The 13,232-nt window shown below is 38.4% G+C and overlaps 1 long non-coding RNA gene across 3 annotated transcripts in view; it reads right to left on the bottom strand.

Annotated features, from left to right (window-relative positions):
* The window catches only part of LOC135319026 (uncharacterized), a 28,934-nt gene that overhangs the window by 9,054 nt on the left and 6,648 nt on the right, over nt 1–13,232 (bottom strand). Inside the window, exon 4 of one of the 3 annotated variants that reach the window (XR_010377593.1) lies at nt 3,412–3,507. The exons of the other annotated variants lie outside the window; for them this stretch is intronic. This is a non-coding gene — a long non-coding RNA (uncharacterized LOC135319026). The remainder of the gene's footprint in view (nt 1–3,411; nt 3,508–13,232) is intronic. 3 annotated transcript variants of the gene reach the window in all.

Raw genomic sequence — 13,232 nt, 5'->3', positions numbered from 1 at the left:
TAAACTACTATTCAGCCATAAAATAATAATAAAGTAATGCCATTTGCAGCAACATGAATGGACCTGGAGAATGTCATTCAAAGAAAAGTAAGCCCGAAAGACAAAGAAAAATACCATATGAGATCGCTCACATGTGGAATCTTAAAAAAAAAAAAAATCAAAAAACAAAGACACAAAAAGATAAACTTATCTACAGAACAGAAACAGACACAGAGACATAGAAAACAAACTATGGTTACCAGAGGGGAGAGGGTGTGGGAAGGAATATATTGGGAGTTCAAGATTTGCAGATACTGAGTATGTATAGAATAAACCGTAAGTTTATACTGTATAGCACAGGAGAATATATTTAATATCTTATAGTAACTTATGTTTAAAAGAATATGAAAATGAATACAGGTATGTTCCTATTTAACTGAATTGTTGTGCTGTACACAAGAAACTGACACAACATTATAAACTGACTAGACTTCAATGAAAATATTTTTAAATAGACCAAAAACGAAAAAAAAGAAAAAGGATATTATGAAACCAAAAGAATAAAGTACTGACTCAGGCTACAATATGGATGAACCTTGAAACTTTATGTTAAAATAAGCCAGACACAAAAGGACAAATAGTGCCCTTTAAGGTGAACTGTATCTAAGCGTTTACTGTACTACTCCTGTAAATTTTCCGGAGGTTTGAAGTCTATCAATATCAAAATAAAATGTATTATTCATTAAAATCATAAAACGCTTCCTCACAGGAGGGCTTTAATTATTAAATGCAGAAATGCATGTAAAGCTCCTGGAAAAACACTTTGCACGTCCACACACAGACACTGCTGTCACTGCCGCTCAGAGGGTGGTGCCAGCGCTGATGAGGGCTGCCTCCACTCGCTGCCCTGCAGACAGGAGTGAGGGCCTGGGCTCTGACAGGCAGGGTGAGCGTGACCCTGGGTCAGACACAGCCATGCCCCAGACTCTGCGTTACCCAACTTTCTTATACAAACTGCAACAAGTTATGTAAACACGCTACAGGGATGTATCTTACAACACAGGGAATACAGCCAATGTTTACAGTAACTATAAATGGAGCATCTATTGTACACCTGAAACATATCATACTTTAAATCAGCTATATCTTTGTAAAAAATTAAAAAATAACTTAAAAATGTTATCAATTTAATATTCAATTCGGTTTTTAAGTAACTACTAAACAGCTTAGAATGTATAAAAGCATTTAAGTGTGCTGTTTGTTTACATATTTATTTACTTTCAGCCTCCTGCTAAAAGAGAAATTAAACAATTTTTTTAAACACACCTTAACAACCATAACAACAAAAAGGCAAAACTGAAAGTGAAGAGAAATTGGAGATTCAATACTTAAATGAAACCTGGGGGAGGTAAAGTCATAAAAATGGATTCCCTGGAGTCAGGGCAAGTGTTAAAGGCCGACTAGAAATTCAGCTGTAAGATTCTTGGCAGCTAAAGCAAAAAGAAAAGATCATGGGGGGGTGGTAGAGGGTGTGCTTAGCGTGCACGGGGTCCCGGGTTCAAGCCCCAGGGCTTCCACTAACAGATAAATACACCTAATTACCTACCCCCCCAAAAGAGTCCCAAAGAAAAGAAAAAGAGAAATTTCTTTCCAAAAAAACCTGATATTAAATTTGAATTAAATACTTAAAAAAAAAAAAAAAGAAATATAGAAAAGATGAATGACACTGTGAAGGAAAAGCCCAGCTGGGCTAACGAGCTAAGTCACAAATCTAAGTGTGATAAATGTCGGTTTACTGATCTAAGTATTGCTGGGCTAACTCGTAAATCTGAAGTTTAGTGTCAGTTGACTGGGCTAATAAGCTAACTCGTAAATCCAAGGTCAACAATTGTCAGTAAAGTGATCTGTTCCAAATTCATAAGATTCAGTGTACTGATTCCTTGCTTTTTGTTGTTTGAGCCTTATTGGCTAATAGCCCCTTACTTGTAACTAACCCTATAGAACCTCATGTGCAGGTCTTGGAGGTGCTCAGAGCTTCGGAACAGAAGCCCCTCTGAGCCCGCCGGCGTAATAAATCTCAGTGCATGTTTCTTGGCTGGCCTGTTGTTTCCGTAACAACACAAGCGATAATGCCCTTGAGATAAATCTGTGATGGCTGCTGGCAGGTCCCCATGTCTCACGTGGCAAAATCTGAAACATCCTTCTCACCACTCAGAGTCATCATAAGCCCACTCCACACATCCTGCTGTTAAATGCAGGAGCACAGGCAGGGCCCTGCCTTTGCTCTCTCTGTGTCATCATAGTGAGACAGGATGGAAGAGGCAGAGCACAGCCATTCAAGGAAGGCCACAGCAATTAACATCAAAATGGTGAAGGATTCAAACCCCAGTAGGCCTTGAGGCTCAGGATGAAGAGATTTAACTTCTAGCAGAGCTTGAGCATCATTATACACCCATTGTAATAGTAACATGGTGAATAACATGCCCCAAGGCACCATGGCAGTCCCAAGGCCAGCCACAAAAGGTCAAAGGGTGGGAAATGGCCAACTCCCTGGGAATCCCAGCCCCTTGCCCTTAGGCTGCTTCTTCTATATATTAGCAAATGAAACCACCAAGCCCAAGAAAACGAGCAGCACAGCGCCACCTCGCGGTCACCCCTCTCTCTCCCTCTTCGGAGAAAGCCCACACTCTGTGGAGTGTGTACCTACTTTTAATCTGAGCACCCAAACCCCACACCTCGTGGCCTTTCTCTTGCCTTTCAATGTGTCTCTGTGAATAAATCTACCTTTCCTCAACACTGGCTTGCTCTTGAATACTTTACTGCACAAAGCTAAGGAACAAAATCTGGTGGGACACATCCCAGGGGCTCAACCAAAGACTGGGACACAGCCCTTCTCATGCCTAACGTTTTTTTCCTTGTATCAACAGGACTGGGTTGTGAAGGGAGCTCTGAGACCCCAGCTAAGGGACAGAAGCCACCCCCAGGTCTCGAATTGGCGGGCAAACTCTTCCCCAGCAGGGGCCTTGGGGTCTGCCCGGTTCTCTGTGTTTCTCTGTTGTGCTGACTCCCCAGCCACAGAGCGTTCTCCCTAGGCCTGTCCCCACAAAACCCTTCTCTCCAAAATACAAGCACATCATGTCACAGTCCTCTTGTTCAACCAGGAAATGCTTAACCCACTTTTTCCCTCCACAGTAAAGTACCTAACTGTCCTCCCTCCCATCACAACTCTTCTTTCTTTGTGAGAACTCTGCACTCCCCACACACCATCATGAACGCAGGTGCCTTGCTGGCTGGGAAAGAGATGTTTCAGTCTCACACAGCCTGCATCCTTTCACTTTCCCCTTGTTACCATAAAAAAGCCTTTCCTGAGTCACCCACAAATCTGATTCTGAACTTCATAAAGTGCTGAAGTTGCAGTCACTGTGTGCATACCTCCCAGGTTTTGACTAAGTTTCCTTCACGAGATCTTCATTAAGGAGCTGCATCAAGAAGTCGAAAGAGGATATTCTTACATCTGAGCGGAGGAGCCTGCAAGAAATTTAAATGGCTTTCAAGAGAGAGTTAACCAGGGACAGAGAGGTCGCAGGTCCTAGTCAACAATGTCATGAGGCAAAATGTTCTTCAAAGACTCAGAGTGGCTTCTGAACGTAGAGTCGGCAGGGAGGAGGTGACACGCAGTGAGTGGGGTGAGTGACACAGGGTACGCTCCCCCAGCTGGGGAAGAATTGGATTTTGTTCTAGTTTTCCAAACAATTTCTTAATACCTTTTTCTCCTATTGTCACATACCATTTCCTATGAATTAAGAATATCAATGTCAGTCATTTGGGCCGCTTGGGAGAGGCAACATGATGCCATTCACAGGGCTGGGATATGACAGCCACACCAGTCTAGGTTGAAAGACCAGTGGGGGTATTTCCATGGTGATCACGGGCATGCAGCAAACTCCCCAGCTTCAATGACCTCATCTCAAAGGTGGGGCAATAAAACTACCAAGAAAAGTGCGTGATGATTATGGAAGACATCTGTTTACTAGGTAAGTGCCCGTGACAGCTGCAGCTTAATGGGGAATGTGTATGATTAACAAGGCCCTGTCTACCTGGCCACACGCTCCCTGCCTTCCTGCCTTGGTGGAGCAGCAGAGTTTGTTTAGCTGAGATGAAAGCCCCCAGAGCAGCCCCGAAGGGAAAGCTCGCAGCTGTGCATTGTGAGGCGTGTTCCTTTCCTTCTCAGTGCTGATCACAGTTTGCTGTCATCTGTTTTTATGTTAATCCCTTTTGTAATTTCCTCTCCTCCGGAGTTTTTGCTCAAGCAGAGCAGGGCCAGGTGTGTCTTGCGGCCTGCCCGATATTCTGGGCTGGGAAAGAGCCGATCACACATCTGGCTCTGGTGCTGAACGGAGAGGGCAGAAGGCCCTGGGGCCCATGCTGAACCGAGGCCCATGCACCCAAAATTATGGTCTGACTTTGGGCAAATTACAGTCTTCTTTACCCTGAGATTCCTCATCTGTCCATGAAAATAACTGCCCATGGCACACAGAGTTACCAAGATTAAAGGAAATCACCAAATTCACAACATATTCAAGGGGCTACCAGTGCATCCTCAACAGACAAATGCTACCTTTACGGCTCTGACACACGCCAAGCGGGGCGGCCACACACAGTGAACACTGCTAAGTGCTTCATGTGTGCTACAATACACTTTAGAACTTACAACAATCCCAGGAAGAAACGAATATTATCATGCCCATTTCACAGATTCACCAACAGGTTAAGAGAGGTTGCATTCTAGTCCAAGGCCGTATGGTGAGGAAATGGCGATTTAAACCGGAATCTGGGCCCAGGCCTAGGCTCCATCTCTCTCCCATCCACCTGACCATTTGCCTATGAATTCCACCTGTCCAATACACAAGTTTGCAGCCGGCCAGCTCTTAAATGCAATGTGTGCCACCATTTGTAAATGTTGGTTAATTACCATAAACTGTTCTCAGAAACCACTACAGAAAAAAAAGGTGGACTTAAGGAATTCTGCATTGCGTTCTCCTGTAATGTGCAGAAACCCTTCCCTACACCACCAAATCCAAATGTATGCTTCCTCCATGTTTATGTTTGCACACGGCTTATTAAAGAAGAAGGTACCTGCAGTAATTCCATCTCGGTTCCTTTCCAAGTTTGCAGATTATCCATAATCAGTCCGTGAATGAAAATACTACAATGTGAATGAAAATACTGCAACCATGTCAGTAAACAAAGAGTGCTGAAACCAAGTCATTAGCGGCTGCCACCAACTCCCAGCGAGGACAGGCCTGCAGCCCAGCAGCTGCAGCAACTCACAATGGTGCCCTCTGAGCAGACTCAGAATAAGAAAGGACAGGATACTGGCCCTAGGTAGCTAGGTGCTTGTTTAAAGAATGAATTCAGGGAGTCCAAAATATTTGCTTCCTCCCATACATAGAAAAGCACTAAATTCTTGAACTTGAGATACCTGGCTTTCTTTAGATAACAAGCAATCTTTTACTGTTCCAACAACCTGGTCTTTGTTGTAAAGCTCCTATATATCCTAGCTCCTCCTCAACCTCTTGGGAGCAGTCCCTCAGAGAGATCTGAGAGGCTGTCATCATGGCTCGAGTCGTCTCGCCAAATAAAACATAACTCTTATCCTTTAGGCTGCACATGTATTTCAGTCAACAGTTTTGGACATCATGAAGGGACCCAGAGCAGACTTTCTCCACCTGAACTCTCCGAGTATCTGGAGCCTTGGTACCATAAGTGGCCCTTTGTGCCCATCTGCCTCCTCGGGGAGTCCAGATGAATTTGGGTGAGTCTCTCTTGTTTCTCGGAAATCACATATTGTTTGATGATCCTGAGTTTTATTTGGCGGAGTTTCCAGGTAACTGGCCCTCCAGTTGAAAGATACTGGGGTGAATTACCCACCCAGTGGAGACATACTGGGTGGGGCCTGGTTGAAATATAATGGGAAATACCCACCTTGCAGAGACGTCCGAAGTGGGGCTGGTGGAAACATACCAGGAAAATACTCACCCAGTGGAGACGTCCCGAGTGTGTCCAAGTTGAAGGACACTGGGTTCAGGGCTGAGTGGTTAGGTAAGAGGTTGTTCTAATGTTTTCCTCAATTTGGTTACCTCCATTGAATTTTTCAGGATAAAAGTAAAACTCTTATGAGTAACCTTTCAACTCCAAAAATGGGACCCTCCTCCTGGCTGGTAACAGCTTTCTCTGGTGACAGAGAATCTTGCAGGAGTGGTAGAGGCAAAGACTTCATGCCATAGAGTTGTCCCTGAGGGAAATCTTACTAGCAAATTTATTCTGAGAACCCGAACTTACAATGTGGAATAGAACTTTCAAAAAAAAAATAAAAAACAGAAAAGAAAAAATGACAGATTGCCAGCCTCCAACTATTACCCCAGCCAGGTTTATGTACATACAAAACTTACAGCATTAATTGGGAATTAGAAAAAAAAAAAAAAAACAACTCACTATGAAAGTAACTAACCAGGCCTGATAAAAATATTTTTTGGAATTCTGAACTTATAAAAACAAAATCCCCGTTAGGGGGAACTTAGATTTCTCTTCCTGTGTCCTTGAAATGTAAATGTTTTATCTTTCTCTGGGTGTTTTAAATGTGTGTATGTATGTATATATAAGTTTACTTTTTTTTAAAGGAAACCTTGGACTCTGCCTTACAAAAGGTTCAAGTATTGTGTACATATGGTGGCCACGCAAATAAATTGGGATTCTAAGCAATTCTTTGTACCAATTGTCAGATATTTTGCCATCTTAAACTTTGTTTCATCAGCCTGGACCACAAAGGCCTTTAGCTTTTGAAGAGTAAACCTTTGAATTTTATTTAGGCAACACCCCCACTCTCATGTGGAAGAGCCTCTTCATCTTATTGGTTTAAAATCACTATATATATATTATATATATATATATATTATATATATATTATATATATATTAATATATATATATATAAATTGATGGCCATATCATGGATCCCTTAATTTGGAAAAACCTTTAAATTGGTGAAAGTTGAAAGAGATCTCATTATAAACAGCTGTTTTATTGGTATCTATTAAAATCAATTTTAAAGGTAGAAAAATATATCTAATGGTTAAACTAAGAACTTAGTGAAAAAAATAAAACTGGTTTGAAAAGCTACATTTGTGTTTTTCCTTTCCGATAAATGGTTCTAGGGATGCTAATAAAATCTTAGAATAATTAATGTTAATTAGGTTGAATAACTGGAAAAAGGATTGTTAAAAGGTCGAAAAATAAAAGATAAGGGGCTTATCCCAAGTGGATAAATATTTTTATATGGTTATTTTGAATGAGATAAATAAAATGGACATTTTTGGATTTAGGTACAAGGTTTTGATACTACACTACATAAAGTAAAAAAAAGGGCCAAAGAGATCACCTACTGCCCCCCAACATTAAAGTTCAAACAAGTCCGTTTTATTTGCCGCAGTTTAAAATATATATATATATAGACTGAAATATTTGATCAATGATTGGGACAACAGACCAATTAATCAAAGTAAAAATTGAGAAGGGTCTAAGCTCTTTGGCTGAAACTTGGGCATCCTAGAGACTTTTCTATAAAATTAGATACAATGCACCAAAAAAAAAAAAAAAATGCTTCTGGCACTCCTTCTAGAAATAAGAATTATTGATTAAAACATAAATATAAAAATTAAAGGTATAAGATTTAATAAAATTGAGATAAAAGTTTGTAAAATTGGTATATTTAAATGGTCTTTATATAAAACTTTTGCTTAATTATGTTGTGGGATAGATATGTTTCAATGGAAAAACGCGTCCCCTTCTTGGTGTTATAAGTCTGGGCACAAATCTGTCCCTCAGAAAATATTAATTGAACAAAGTAAAAGAAACCAACAGAGTTACATGAGCTGTCCAGTATAACGTAAAACTAAAAACTAATATTCAGTGGCTAATAAAAAAATATAATAAGAGGTTTACCCTGGGTTTAACTTATAACTCAAGAAAAAGAGACCTTACTAAATGCCTTATGCAAGCTTTGGAAAACATGATAAATTAAACCTTAAGGTTTTAAAACACGGAATTCTTTGTTTACAGCTCTTCTCACTGATAAAAAATGCCAATTAAGGAAGGAAAATTGGGTCTGGGTGACAGAGCAGTTCTCTGGGGAATTGGAAGATTGTGTCTTTGTCTTGAAGATCAGAAATGTAAATACAGCAAACAGTGACCTAGGACTGAGCCTAATTAGCTCAACGAAATAAAATTTAAGGCCAAGAAATTTTTGGCATTTTAAAACTTAGAACTCAGAACTCTGACGTGTCCTTCAGACTTTGTCAAGAAATCTTAAATGTCTGTTTCATAAATAGCAAGCCTTAGTGATTTGAGCAAGCAAATTCACTTTACTCCAACTATTATTATACCTATCTTATAAGTAAGTTTTAAAGTGAAGCTATGAGATCTCTAGCTTTTGTCTGTTTATAAGACTGTGTACACATTATTGATGTGAGATATTTCTACAGCTAAAAAAATCAAAGTCCAAGAGATCTGCTTAATTGACGTAAAAAATAGGAGCTTGAAAATTAAGTATTTTTAAAATAAAAACTGAACAAATTGACTTTCAGCGTCACGTGAACTGGAAAATATTCAATATTAAGATAATATTTGATATTGTTTAGTTTAAGAATGTTCTAATTAATATAGACATCTTTAAAGTCATCAATATTAAGTATAATGCTTTTACTGTACCTAGGTTTAATGAAAGTCAAATAAGATCCTGTTATATCTGTTGCAGATATGTCAAGAAAAAAAAAAAAGTAATGTGGTGTGGTAAAATTTTAAGTAAATTAAATGCAAATGAGATGAGAGCTTTGGGTAAATTTTTAAAATATATTTTTAAAATGTATGCTTAAGATAATCTCTAAATGTTTGGTAACTTTAAATTCTAGAGTTGTGCTAAATTAAGTCAAATGATAGGATTTTATTAAATAGCTATGCCATTTTCAGATAAAATAAGATTGAAATATGAATTACTTAACATGTAACTTCCTCTTACAGAGAAAATAAAGGTGTTTAGAAATACTAATAAATGGATGATGCCACCCTGAAATAGTCTCTATTATTAAGGGAATGATCTCAGTATCCTAGGAAAGTAAGATAAATGTGTAAAGGAAGATATAAGAATGGAATTATATTTTGTTAATGAAAAATAGTGGATTTCTCCTGAAGCTGGTTACTTCTGAATGGAAGAGAAAATGAGGGACACACTAATATGAGTATAGAAAGCTATGGAAGGCTTGTGGAAGTGGAACCCTGAGGAAAGTGTTTCATACGTGGTCAGAATTGGCTAAGTTTAGAATCAACTTGGGCAAAGTAAATGAATCTTAGAAGTAAGCAGGTACAAGACTAGATTTGGTTTTCTCGCTGTTAAGAGGAAAAAATTTTCTTAAAATGTTAATCCACCTTCAGTAACAGATTGTAAAACTTCTTATACCACTTAACTGATCTGTTCTGCCATTACCTTTGACGCATTTTCTTGTTAATGAATTAGTACTACGTTACAGTGATCTATATGTTTATCTGACCAAGTGTTCTGAAATCTTTAAACAAGCTCCCCAAATATCAATTTCTAATTAAAGTTCTTTTAATCTCCAGTTAAGTTTGGGATGCTACAGAGGGCCCCTGAAACATCCCAAAGAGAGATTTTAATCTAGTAAATTTCATTTGGCATGTTAAATAACATGGTATTGTCAAATGAATAATAAATTTTCTAAGGTTATATTGTATGAGAAAATGTTATTAATATAGATATTGTAGAAATTATATGGACTCCCTAAAATTCTGGTATATCTGAAATGTTACCAGTGATAATTCTGGGTATAGTGACCAGGTTTCTTTATCGATTATAGTGTAACGGTGTTTAACCATGATTTTAAATCTTTTGTCATTTATAGACAGTTAATGGTTGTCTTCTGATGGTTTTGCAAAATGCTTGCTCTTCAAGGAGATTTACTGATTTCTAATAAATTTCAAACTATAGCAGTGAAATAAACTGGGTAAGAAATTTTAAATTTCCAATGAAAACTGTGATTAAAAGAATTAGTTACATTGGACTGAGTAAACTGGTGAATATGGTTATAATTTTTGATTTTGTTTAAAATACTACTGGCTTTTAACCTGTTTCCCAGACATAAAGAATCTCTTCTCTTTAAGCTAGCTATGATTCACAGCAATTTGATAAATTATACCTATGTAATCAGACTTGGAACAGTTATCTTTTCTCTCTATCTGATCCCTCAATAGACTAAAAACACTTAGGTCCCCAGTGGCTCTATCAGACAAATGAGGAAGATCATCTCCTAACAGATATAGGAATCTCAAGGTATTTTAAGGATTTTAAAGAGAAAAGAATTTACCTAAATCTGTAAGGCAGAAATCCATGACAAGCCCTTGACGGGGCTTTCCTGGCCTTAGCAAACCTTATTAACATTCTACCCTGAGACTCCTAATTAAAAGTTCCAACACAGCCAATTTAAAAAAGCTTATATGATCAAATAATCAGACAACTTGTAAAGCAATTAATCTTGACATGGCTTTATTTGAGAAAAATGAGGGTAACTTTAGAGAGAAAAAAGATTATATTTTAGTGGATATTAAATTCTAGTTTTGTTGACGTCCGTATTTACTAACACACTTCCCAACCATTCCTTGCTGTTATGTCACATTGCTGTACAGTTTAACTGAATTATTAATAGGATACTCTAGCTTTGTTTCTGAAGCTCACTAATCTATCCTTGGGTAAAATTCCAATGCCCCATGACCTGCAGCCAGGGGAGTATACAAACTGGAACAGGCATGACTTAAAGAACTGTCTCCAACCTGAATGGAAGGACCCTTTATCAGGTACTCTTAAATAGACCATACACACCAAAGCTGAAGGAAACGGACTTTCGGGTTCATTTCCTATCAGAAATAGCCCCTGCAATGCACTGGCCTATAGAGCACTGCTCACCTTAAAACAATGCCCAAATGGAGAAAAAGCTACCAGGCCAGGATGACAAGAAGATGATATCTGAGGTAGACAGCTGACCCAAGACACCGTACCAGGCCTGCATAAAAATTACTGTGATAATTTCTCCTACCTTTGATTATGAACTACTCCAATTGTTAAGTTTATGGTAAATTACCTATGTCTAGTTCTTCTATGTTACCTTGGTGGGTTTCCCTACTCCAAGGCTCTAACTAGATAGCCCTCAGAAACGTTATTCTAAAAAGAAATTATAGTTCTGTTTAGACCTTTGTTGATCTTACAAGGTGGGAGACGTCACCTGACCAATTAATACCTGCTCTGAGACTGACCATAAATATGAACTTTCTCATAAGATCACTCAAACTCAATCAGAAACACAAGCAAAATTTTAACCCCAAAATACAACTTCCCGATTATTAAATTCTTAATCATGACTTTATTAACGTTACTAGCTGTATTACTTATATCCTGTCTATTTTATAAAATTGTCTGTTACATTTCCCAAAGTGTAACTAGGCCTACAAAATTGATGATGGCTAAACATCTTGAAGAAATAGAAAAAATTTATAACCCTGAATAAAGTAATTGTAATAGTGTGATTCTAGGTATGGGAATGAGCAATGAAGGGAAAAAACTTCCTGGATCATAACAAACAAGTAAGACATGTGATCCAAAGAATTTTTAGTATCAACAGGGCATCCCCGCCCCTTTTTAGTATAAATGTGGACTGATTTCTGACTTGGGGGAGACGGTTCTCCAGCATGTCATTCAGCCATCTTCTGGGTCTGACAGCTTTTCAAATAAAGTCACTATTCCTTGCTCCAACACCTCAATCTCCCGATTTATTGGCCTGTCATACAGCAAGCAGTACGAGTTTCGACTTGGTAACAAGATGACTGCATTGGAGGCAGTATGTCTCCACTTTTTCCTCGTTTCCAATATGTAACATGCACATCATTTATGATCTAGTGCAAATAATTCATCAAAGACAACCACAAAAAGAAACTACACTCACCTAGCTATCAACACTGAAGTCACAACCTATCAATTTTATATGCTGTTTAACCACACAACTAAAAAACCTAACATAGGGAATTGATTCCACAGAAATAAAATTATTTCTACTCCTTCAAAACCTTTTTTTCTTTTCTATTTTATTTTGTTTTGCATATTGAAAAGAAAATAAAAGACAAATCATTTTATTTCACGTATTTTGTTATAGCTACATAACATAAATACTACAAAGATATTTAAATTGCAATAAAAAATTGTTCATATATTGTACAAAGATATATACACAATCAATGTGGATAAGGAAAGGAATGGATATTTACTAAAAATCCACTGCACATCCAGTCTTTTACAAGCATATCCTGGAATATAAGCTCTATGATCCAGGGGTCCCCCACCTGCATTCTCACTGTTGAGTCCCTTAGTAATCTTCTACCAAGGCACCAGCATAGAACCACGCGATCAGTATTTTAGGTATAAATGAGGAAATTAGCTCATTCAGTTCTAAAACAAAAACCCTAAAGTAAATACTGAACTTATTTACAGATAAAGAAAATTGGACACAAACAAGTACAGTTTCTTCCCCAAGTTCACAAAGCTAATAACTGGTAAAGGCAAGATTTGAACTCATCTGTCTGATTCTAAAAACTAAGGTGGAAATCCCTTTCGAATGGGAAGGGTCCAGCAGCACAGCCTATCACCCTATCTTTGTTCAGATCTAGCCTTAGACAGCCTGAGACAGCACCCCATTCCTATGGAACTTGAGGGCAAATGATAACAATAAGGATTTTATATCCAGTAGTTTCTTAGGTATCATTTATATAAACTGTCAGCAGGACAGCAGAAAAACTCTGGGAAATATGAGTGGGTCCAGGGCTTTTTGCTGATTAGAAACTCAGTCTTTCAGGACAGAGTGACCTTCCCATGAGAGGCCACACGGACCTAAACTAAAGGCAGCTGAGCAATGAAAACTAGCAAGACCCTGGAACTCAAGCAAGAAGGATCCCTGCCATCTCCCTCCCTGTTGCCTCTTCATCTACGTGGACACGAAGACAGAAGACCCAGGTTCTTGTCCAAGTTACACCATCATGGAATCTCACCCATAAAAAGTTACGACTCTATGCTGTCCTAAGTCCTTTCCAACTCAAATATGTTGACACCAATATCCCAGCAGAATGTCTATGTCTCCACAAACT

Source organism: Camelus dromedarius, chromosome 23, assembly GCF_036321535.1.
Source record: "Camelus dromedarius isolate mCamDro1 chromosome 23, mCamDro1.pat, whole genome shotgun sequence".
NCBI lineage: Eukaryota > Metazoa > Chordata > Mammalia > Artiodactyla > Camelidae > Camelus > Camelus dromedarius.
The sequence above is the reverse complement of the archived record's forward strand: the minus strand, read 5'-3'. Positions and strand labels throughout refer to the sequence as shown.